Source organism: Rhipicephalus microplus, unplaced genomic scaffold (genome assembly GCF_043290135.1).
Source record: "Rhipicephalus microplus isolate Deutch F79 unplaced genomic scaffold, USDA_Rmic scaffold_383, whole genome shotgun sequence".
Taxonomy (NCBI): domain Eukaryota; kingdom Metazoa; phylum Arthropoda; class Arachnida; order Ixodida; family Ixodidae; genus Rhipicephalus; species Rhipicephalus microplus.
In genome coordinates this window covers 52,501-62,500 of record NW_027464947.1, presented here as the reverse complement: position 1 = coordinate 62,500, position 10,000 = coordinate 52,501, and the positions used below count along the sequence as shown (strand labels likewise).

Genomic DNA, 10,000 nt, shown 5'->3' with positions numbered 1-10,000 from the left:
TGCCGACGCGGTCAAAACGAGTCGACGGCTCACGTTCCCTTGTGCGCCGAAGGCTCTCTTGATATGTGATCCGACCCTCAGACAGACGAAGCCAAGGGAAGACCCAAGGCCGCAATGTGCGTTCAAAGAATCAGTGCTCAGTGTGTCCTGCAATTCACACCAAGTCTCGCAGCTGGCTGCGTTCTTCATCGACCCGAGAACCGAGTGATCCACCGCTTAGAGTCGTGAAAAAGTGTTTGTTCAATTCCGTACAGTCAAAACCAAACGTTTCTGGCACTCGGCCAAACAGTGGCCAAGAAGGGCGCTTTTCAGCGCACGCTTGGACTCCAAAACTCTGCCGCGCCTTTTTCGGCTGCCGCAAATCGAGCAAACGGTGTGTTTCGGACGGCGTTTCGCTTCCGCTACTTGCGAGTGCTTTCGTGGTCCACCCCTCTATAAATACTCGGGAGGCGTCGAAGCCGGTTCTCCAAGCCGGACCCGTAGGTATCGTTGTGTGCTCGCTCTCATTGGCCCGCCTAACCAGAAAATGCCTGCGGTACACCCATTTGGATAAGAGTGCACGCAGATGCGGGCCTCGACGGCTACACATTTCCTCGGGCGGCCGCCTCCCGGCCTCCGTGGAGCGCGGGATGCACGGTCCCATCGACAAGCCTCTCCCGTTTTTACCGTGGCGTCGCGGTTCACCACGGCGGGCGGGTCGGTCTCCTCCGCATAAAAAGGGGGACGCCCGCTTTTTGTTCCACGAAATCGCACAAGCTTTTTTCGCATCCACGGTTTGCCACCGCACACCAAAATGCCGATCCGGCTGCCTACTTTAGCCAACAGGTGGAGCCAGGCGCGCCGTACTTGCGCGGCACTTCCCACGTCCACCGAAGTCGGTGCCAAGGACCACTTTCGGCGCCGGAGCCGCGTACGAGCCTACTCGAGGCGGAAGAACGAAGCCAGCAAGGGCCTGGCCGCAAGTGCGTTCAATTGTCGGGACGTCCAAGTCCCTCGTTCTTCCGTGCTTCCTCTTTCGGCAAGTCGTTGCGGCACCTTCCCAAAGCGCGCAGACCCGCTAATCGCGACGAGCGCGACGTGGCCGTGCCGCCTTTCCCTCGGCAGCAAGCAAAACGCCTGGCAACGTCGACGCTCCCCTAACCGCGATCTCGCACCGTGTTTCGTGTGGCGAATTCAAAAGCCGGCCGGCGCTGCTGCAACCATTACGGTCGGTACGCATACGCCGCGGAGGGCGGGACGGTCATCGGAGCGTGCGGTTCCTCCATCGAGTACTGCGCACCTCGGCCGTCGCATCGCCGTGCCATGACCGGCCGCGCGTCAACGCGAACCGGTGCCAGCGAGATCCCTCGCCTGCAAGAACCGACCGGCAGCCTCCGTCACCCGAGGACGCGGAGGCGCTTGCCGCGGACGGCGGGACGGTATGCACTGGTGCACAGCGGACCCGTCACATCGCCAGTTCCTTGACCGACCGCCGACGCTTGTGCCGTTCCTCTCGTACTTGGCAGTCGCCGCGCGATTGTCGGGTCTCGTTCTTGCACGCTCGAACGGTCGGGAGGGCACTCGGCTGGCGTTTCGGGAACGCGCAGCCTCGCCTTCTACCGACGTAACCACGACTCGCCGTTCGCGCTCCGCCGCTCCTGTTTACAGTACTAGGCGGTCCCGCAGCGGTCGGGTCGCGCATTTCGAGCGCTTCGAGCCACGGTGCAGTGGCGGGTCGAAAGCCGACCTATGAGTGCGTTGCGCCGTTTGTACCCGCGTCCGCCACCTGGCCGACCGTCCAAGGTCGCGGTGTTGGCGTCCGCTGGGCGCAACAATTTGTCACGGGGTGCCGCTCCACATTCAGGCAGCCCCGTGGGGAAAAGCCGACCCCGCGTCCAAACGGGGTCAGCGGCAGAAAGTGTCGGGCGCAGACGCAGCTGAGGCGCTCACCCTTCACAATCCGTTAATGATCCTTCCGCAGGTTCACCTACGGAAACCTTGTTACGACTTTTACTTCCTCTAAATGATCAAGTTTGGTCATCTTTCCAACAGACCGGCGCAACCGAAAGGCCGCGCCGGACATCGGTCCGAAGACCTCACTAAATCATTCAATCGGTAGTAGCGACGGGCGGTGTGTACAAAGGGCAGGGACGTAATCAACGCGAGCTTATGACTCGCGCTTACTGGGAATTCCTCGTTCAAGGGGAACAATTGCAAGCCCCTATCCCAATCACGAAAGAAGTTCCACGGGTTACCCAGTCTTTTCAGACAGGGATAAAGACACGCTGCTTCCTTCAGTGTAGCGCGCGTGCGGCCCCGGACATCTAAGGGCATCACAGACCTGTTATTGCTCTGTTTCGTGCGGCTAGGAGCCGCTTGTCCCTCTAAGAAGGTTGTAAGGTGCTGGGAACCCCGCACCTATTTAATAGGCTAGAGTCTCGTTCGTTATCGGAATTAACCAGACAAATCGCTCCACCAACTAAGAACGGCCATGCACCACCATCCACCGAATCAAGAAAGAGCTCTCAATCTGTCAATCCTCCCAGTGTCCGGGCCGGGTAAGTTTTCCCGTGTTGAGTCAAATTAAGCCGCAGGCTCCACTCCTGGTGGTGCCCTTCCGTCAATTCCTTTAAGTTTCAGCTTTGCAACCATACTTCCCCCGGAACCCAAATACTTTGGTTTCCCGGAAGCTGCCCGCCGAGTCATTTGAGTAACTCAGGCGGATCGCTGGTTGGCATCGTTTATGGTCAGAACTAGGGCGGTATCTGATCGCCTTCGAACCTCTGACTTTCGTTCTTGATCAATGAAAACATTCTTGGCAAATGCTTTCGCAGTAGTTCGTCTTGCGACGGTCCAAGAATTTCACCTCTAGCGCCGCAATACGAATGCCCCCGTCCGTCCCTCTTAATCATTACCTCGTATTCCAAAAACCAACAGAACAGAAACGAGGTCTTGTTCTATTATTCCATGCAAGTTTATTCAGGCGACTCGCCTGCGTTGAGCACTCTAATTTTTTCAAAGTAAAAGCACCGGCCATCTCGAGGCACACAATGAAGTGCACCAAGAAAGAACCGGCATGATGTTCAGTCCGAGCCGTCGCATCGGGTAGATGCACTACTCGTCTGGAACTGAGATCCAACTACGAGCTTTTTAACCGCAGCAGCTTTAGTATACGCTATTGGAGCTGGAATTACCGCGGCTGCTGGCACCAGACTTGCCCTCCAATTGATCCTCGTTAAAGGATTTAGAGTGTACTCATTTCAATTACGGGGCCTCAAAAGAGTCCCGTATTGTTATTTTTCGTCACTACCTCCCCGTGCCGGGAGTGGGTAATTTGCGCGCCTGCTGCCTTCCTTGGATGTGGTAGCCGTTTCTCAGGCTCCCTCTCCGGAATCGAACCCTGATTCTCCGTTACCCGTAACAACCATGGTAAGCAAGTAACCTACCATCGAAAGTTGATAAGGCAGACACTTGAAAGAAACGTCGCCGGCTCGTGGCCATGCGATCAGCACAAAGTTATCCAGAGTCACCACACAATACGGGCCGAAACCCGATCGATCTTGGTCTAATAAAAGCACCCGTTACCCAAAGGGCTCCAGGCTCACTGCATGTATTAGCTCTAGAATTGCCACAGTTATCCAAGTAGGAAGAAACGATCTAAGGAACCATAACTGATTTAATGAGCCATTCGCGGTTTCGCCTTATTTCGGCATGTACTTAGACATGCATGGCTTAATCTTTGAGACAAGCATATGATTACTGGCAGGATCAACCAGGTAATCGTTCGACTGCGCGTCCGTCCTCGCCCTCGGCGGGCCGGACGCAGTCTGTGTGCGGCGGAGGCCACCTTCAGGCGCCCCAACACGCTTATTTTGCACTCCGAGATGACGGCGTTCGAGCTCGCTACGGCACAACCTTCCCGAAAGACGAGTGGGAGCCGTGCGGCAAGAAGCACGTTCATGCTCGCTCTTTTTCGTTGCATCGACTCGGTCGCGCCGTGCGGGTTGCCCAAGCCCGCTGCACTGTCGGTGGACCGGCCGGAACTAGCAACGGAGCCGAGACTGCAAAGCCGCCAGACGACGGGTCACGCCCGCGTCTTCGGCGCTTTCGCATCTGAATCGCCCGAGGACGACACGGAACACACCTCGATATCGTGGTAAAACGGCACCGTCCGACAACCAGCCCCTAACGCATCAAGCGGATGAGGCTGCAGACGACTGCCGTGGATTCCCCTGGAGCAGACCCGAGGACACGCTTGACGAGGCCGAAGCCCGCCGCATATCAGACACCCGGTCGCTTTCGCGTACGCCGCTCACGAGAACCCCCACATAATAGCAGCGATAAGTACCCAGACCTCCTTGGGCCCTAATACGAGCGTACTCGAGAAAATTTCACCGCGGGTGTGCCCCGAAACGTGTGGCATGTTGAGCGTGCCACAAGTCTACGTCGCTCTCAAACCCGCCGAGGTCGTAGAATTTGCGACCCTACTCACGAAATTCCCACCGAGGATACGGCCGCAAACGTACCGCACCTTGGGTAGGCCACGAGTTTGTGCAACACTACGCTGACGGCACAGCACCGAGGTCGTGCGCGCACGCACGGGAAAATTCCGCCGCGGTTTCTGCCGAAAACGTGAGGCACCACGACTCTCCGCAAGTTCGCGTCGACTGCGAAAGACCGAAGTCGTGAACGACGTGTCCGCTACTCGCCGCCGACACGCTGGACACCAAACGTACAACGACTCGACGGCGTCGTAGAGGCCCACGACGCGGTTTTCCTTAACGACGTCTCGGCGTGGCACCGACAGGTTAGAACGGCCGACCAACGTTCCCTGTCCGCCGTTCGGCTCAGTCGAAGGGCTCGGCGACTTCGGCAACGCTGCGAAGCCGCACGGTGACGCACGCCATGTCCCCATTTTTTTTTTTCTTTCTGCGTCTGCCGGGGTGCCCCTATAATAGCAGCGATAAGCACCCAGACCGCCGTGGGTCGCTCGCCCCGGCTGACGTGGTTTTTCGTACTCCTGCGGCGGTCGCCGTCAAGCACGTCCAAATACGCTACTTTCGTGGGCGCATTCACGCTCTTTCGCTTCGCCGGAGTGCCAGCACTCACTCTGCCAAAAACGGCGAACATCCGAGCGGCGGTTCCCACTTTTGCGTCGGCGTCGCAAACCCCGCCCCGGCAGACGAGGTTTGCCGTACTCGTGCGACGGTGGCCGGCGGGCACGTCGAAAGACGCCGATATCGTGCGCGAATTGGCGCACCTTGGCTTCACCGGAGTGCCGCCACTGACTCCTCCAAAAACGGCGAAGATCCGAGCGGCGCTTCCCACTTTCGCATCGGCGTCCCGAACTCCGCCCCGGCTGACGCGGTTTACCGTACTCGTGCGACGGTCGCCGGCGAGCACGTGGAAAGACGCCGATATCGTGCCCGAATCGGCTCCGTTCGGCTTCGCCGGAGTGCCAGCACTGGCTCGGCGAAAGACGACGAACATCCGAGCGACGGTTCTCACTATTGCGTACGCGTCGCAAACCCCGCCCCGGCAGACGCACTTTGCCGTACTCGTGCGACGGTCGCCGGCGAGCACGTAGAAAGACGCCGATATCGTGCCGGAATCGGCCCCGTTTGGCTTCGCCGGAGTGCCAGCACTCACTCGGCCACAAACGGCGAACATCTGAGCGGCGGTTCCCACTTAGCCGTCGGCATCCCGAACTCCGCCCCGGCAGACGCGGTTGCCGAGCTCGTGCGACTAGCGACCGCGAAGCCGTCTCGCGACGCCGCTTTCGTGCGCGGCTCCCACTGCGACCTGGGTCACCCGAGGTCGACGAGCAAAAAAGAATGTCGAAAAAAAATTTTTTTTTTTTTTGCGTCTGCCGGGGTGCCCCTATAATAGCAGCGATAAGCACCCAGACCGCCATGGGTCGCTCGCCCCGGCTGACGTGGTTTTTCGTTTTCCTGCGGTGGTCGTCGTCAAGCACGTCCAAACACGCCACTTTCGTGGGCGCATTCGCGCTCTTTCGCTTCGCCGGAGTGCCAGCACTCACTCTGCCAAAAACGGCGAACATCCGAGCGGCGGTTCCCACTTTTGCGTCGGCGTCGCAAACCCCGCCCCGGCAGACGAGGTTTGCCGTACTCGTGCGACGGTGGCCGGCGGGCACGTCGAAAGACGCCGATATCGTGCGCGAATTGGCGCACCTTGGCTTCACCGGAGTGCCGCCACTGACTCCTCCAAAAACGGCGAAGATCCGAGCGGCGCTTCCCACTTTCGCATCGGCGTCCCGAACTCCGCCCCGGCTGACGCGGTTTACCGTACTCGTGCGACGGTCGCCGGCGAGCACGTGGAAAGACGCCGATATCGTGCCCGAATCGGCTCCGTTCGGCTTCGCCGGATTGCCAGCACTGGCTCGGCGAAAGACGACGAACATCCGAGCGACGGTTCTCACTATTGCGTACGCGTCGCAAACCCCGCCCCGGCAGACGCACTTTGCCGTACTCGTGCGACGGTCGCCGGCGAGCACGTAGAAAGACGCCGATATCGTGCCGGAATCGGCCCCGTTTGGCTTCGCCGGAGTGCCAGCACTCACTCGGCCACAAACGGCGAACATCCGAGCGGCGGTTCCCACTTAGCCGTCGGCGTCCCGAACTCCGCCCCGGCAGACGCGGTTGCCGAGCTCGTGCGACTAGCGACCGCGAAGCCGTCTCGCGACGCCGCTTTCGTGCGCGGCTCCCACTGCGACCTGGGTCACCCGAGGTCGACGAGCAAAAAAGAATGTCGAAAAAAATTTTTTTTTTTTTTTGCGTCTGCCGGGGTGCCCCTATAATAGCAGCGATAAGCACCCAGACCGCCATGGGTCGCTCGCCCCGGCTGACGTGGTTTTTCGTTTTCCTGCGGTGGTCGTCGTCAAGCACGTCCAAACACGCCACTTTCGTGGGCGCATTCGCGCTCTTTCGCTTCGCCGGAGTGCCAGCACTCACTCTGCCAAAAACGGCGAACATCCTAGTGGCGGTTCCCACTTTTGCGTCGGCGTCGCCAACCCCGCCCCGGCATACGCGGTTTGCCGTACTCGTGCGGCGGTGGCCGGCGGGCACGTCGAAAGACACCGATATCGTGCGCGAGTCGATGCTTCTTGGTCTCGCAGGAGGGCCGCCACTCACTCCTGCAAAAACGGCGAAGATCCGAGCGGCGCTTCCCACTTTTTCGTCGGCGTCGCAAACCTCGCCCCGGCAGACGCGCTTTGCCGTACTCGTGCGACGGTCGCCGGCGAGCACGTCGAAATACGCCGATATCGTGCCCGAATCGGCCCCGTTTCGCTTCGCCGGAGTGCCAGCACTCGCTCGGCCAAAGACGACGAACATCCGAGCGACGGTTCCCACTATTGCGTACGCGTCGCGAACCCCGCCCCGGCAGACGCGGTTTGCCGTACTCGTGCGGCGGTGGCCGGCGGGCACGTCGAAAGACGCCGATATCGTGCACGAATTGGCGCTCCTTGGCTTCACCGGAGTGCCAGCACTCACTCGGCCAAAAACGGCGAACATCCGAGCAGCGGTACCCACTTAGCCGTCGGCATCCCGAACTCCGCGCCGGCTGACGCGGTTGCCGAGCTCGTGCGACTAGCGACCGCGAACGCGTCTCGCGACGCCGCTTTCGTGCGCGGCTCCCATTGCGACCTGGGTTACCCGAGCTCGACCAGCAAAAAAGAAGGTCGAAAATTTTTTTTTTTTTTTCTGCGTCTGCCGGGGTGCCCCTATAATAGCAGCGATAAGCACCCAGACCGCCGTGTGTCGCTCGCCCCGGCTGACGTGGTTTTTCGTACTCCTGCAGCGGTCGCCGTCACGCACGTCCAAATACGCCACTTTCGTGGGCGCATTCGCGCTCTTTCGCGTCGCCGGAGTGCCAGCACTCACTCTGCCAAAAACGGCCAACATCCGAGCGGCGGTTCCCACTTTTGCGTCGGCGTCGTAAACCCCGCCCCGGCAGACGCGGTTTGCCCTACTCGTGCGACGGTCGCCGGCGAGCGCGTCGAAAGACGCCGATATCGTGCGCTAATTGGCGCTCCTTGGCTTCTCCGGAGTGCCGCCACTCACTCCTCCAAAAACGGCGAAGATCCGAGCGGCGTTCTCCACTTTCGCATCGGCGTCCCGAACTCCGCCCGGGCTGACGCGGTTTACCGTACTCGTGCGACGGTCGCCGGCGGGCACGTCGAAAGACGCCGATATCGTGCCGTAATCGGCCCCGTTTGGCTTCGCCCGAGTGCCAGCACTCACTCGGCCAAAAACGGCGAACATCCGAGCAGCGTTTCCCACTTTCGCATCGGCGTCCCGAAGCCCGCCCCGGCAGACGCGGTTTGCCCTACTCGAGCGACGGTCGCCGGCGATCACGTCGAAAGGCGCCGAATTCGTGCACGAATCGATGCTTCTTGGTCTCGCAGGAGGGCCGCCACTCACTCCTGCAAAAACGGCGAAGATCCGAGTTGCGCTTCCCACTTTTTCGTCGGCGTCCCGAACTACGCCCCGGCTGACGCGGTTTACCGTACTCGTGCGACGGTCGCCGGCGGGCACTTCAAAATACGCCGATTTCGTGGGCGCATTCACGCTGTTTCGCTTCCCCGGAGTGCCAACACTCACTCTGCCGAAAGCGGCGATCATCCGAGCGGCGGTTCCCACTTTTGCGTCGGCTTCGCAAACGGCGCCCCGGCAGACGCGCTCGTGCGACGTACTCGTGCGACGGTCGCCGGCGAGCACGTCGAAAGACGCCGATATCGTGCTCGAATCGACCCCGTTTCGCTTCGCCGGAGTGCTGCCAGTCACGGCGCAGAAAACGGCGAACAAGTGTTTTTTTTTTTTTTTCCTAGAATTTGTGTTATAGAAGGCACATTTGATATCGGACGATAATTTTCAACTTTATCACGCGCACCGATTTTCGTGTAGAGGTTTGCAAGTTTATGGGAATTTCTCCACTTGGAATAATGCGATTTAGTAGTACTACGAGAACTTCATGGATGTACTCAAGGGTACGGGGCAAGTCAGTTACGTCAACACCTGCAGATTTTTTACACTTCAAACTGAAAATTGTTGGTTGTGAGTCCTCGTGTGATATTAAAGGCCGATTCGCTAACACATAGAACAAAGAAAGAAAGGAAGAAAAAACGCCCGCGCTCGCTCAAGAAACCTGGGTTCGCAACAAGTGGCAACAACAAGCAACCGAGCGAGTGCGCCAAAACCCGTGGCGGCCGAACAAACGCGAAGTCCCAACCGCGTCAGCCGGGGCGGCACGGGACAGGAAAAATCACTTCAGCCGGGGCGGCGGGGCACCGAATAAACCTCGTCACCTCGTCGCAGGATAAAAGAGGAAACAAAAAGTCTAAACAGCGTCTGCTGGAGCGAATGCGTAATAAAACAACAACAACAACAAAAAAAAACAACACCCGCGCTCAAGAAGTCTGCAATCACCACAAAAGGCGACTGTGACCGAGCAGCGTCAGCCGGGGCCGTGCGGAAACGGAAAAACCGCGACTACCGGGGCGTCGAGGCACCGAAAAATCCACTTCAGCCGCGGCGAAAAAAAAAACAAAAAGAAAGACGGAGGGGGGGGGGGGGGGAACCACGTCTGCCGGGGCGAAGGAAAAAAAAAAAACGCGTCTGCCGGGGCGAGCCCGGGTGCGGCACCACCGGGAAAACTGTGGCAAACAGACATGGCGATCGAGTGAGTGGGCCGCCAGCCAGGCTCAGCCAAAAAGTGCAAAGTCCGAACTGCGTCAGCCGGGGCGGCAAAAACCACGTCAGCCGGGGCGGCGCAAAAAACCGCGTCTGCCGGGGCGGCACGAAACCGCGTCAGCCGGGGCGGCGCGAAAACTGCGTCAGCCGGGGCGAAAGAAAAAAAAAAAAAAAAACGCGTCTGCCGGGGCGAGCCCGGGTGCGGCACCACCGGGAAAACTGTGGCAAACAGACATGGCGATCGAGTGAGTGGGCCGCCAGCCAGGCACAGCCGAAAAGTGCTAAGTCCGAACTGCGTCAGCCGGGGCGGC

At 59.5% G+C, this 10,000-nt stretch overlaps 2 non-coding genes across 2 annotated transcripts; both read right to left on the bottom strand.

Moving 5' to 3' along the window:
- Positions 1-71: 71 nt before the first annotated feature.
- Positions 72-224, bottom strand: LOC142794182 (5.8S ribosomal RNA). Its single transcript, XR_012892134.1, has one exon. It is a non-coding gene; the product is annotated as a 5.8S ribosomal RNA (ribosomal RNA).
- Positions 225-1,943: 1,719 nt separating this feature from the next.
- On the bottom strand, positions 1,944-3,758 carry LOC142794171 (small subunit ribosomal RNA). Its single transcript, XR_012892127.1, has one exon. It is a non-coding gene; the product is annotated as a small subunit ribosomal RNA (ribosomal RNA).
- Between the last annotated feature and the right edge of the window lie 6,242 nt (positions 3,759-10,000).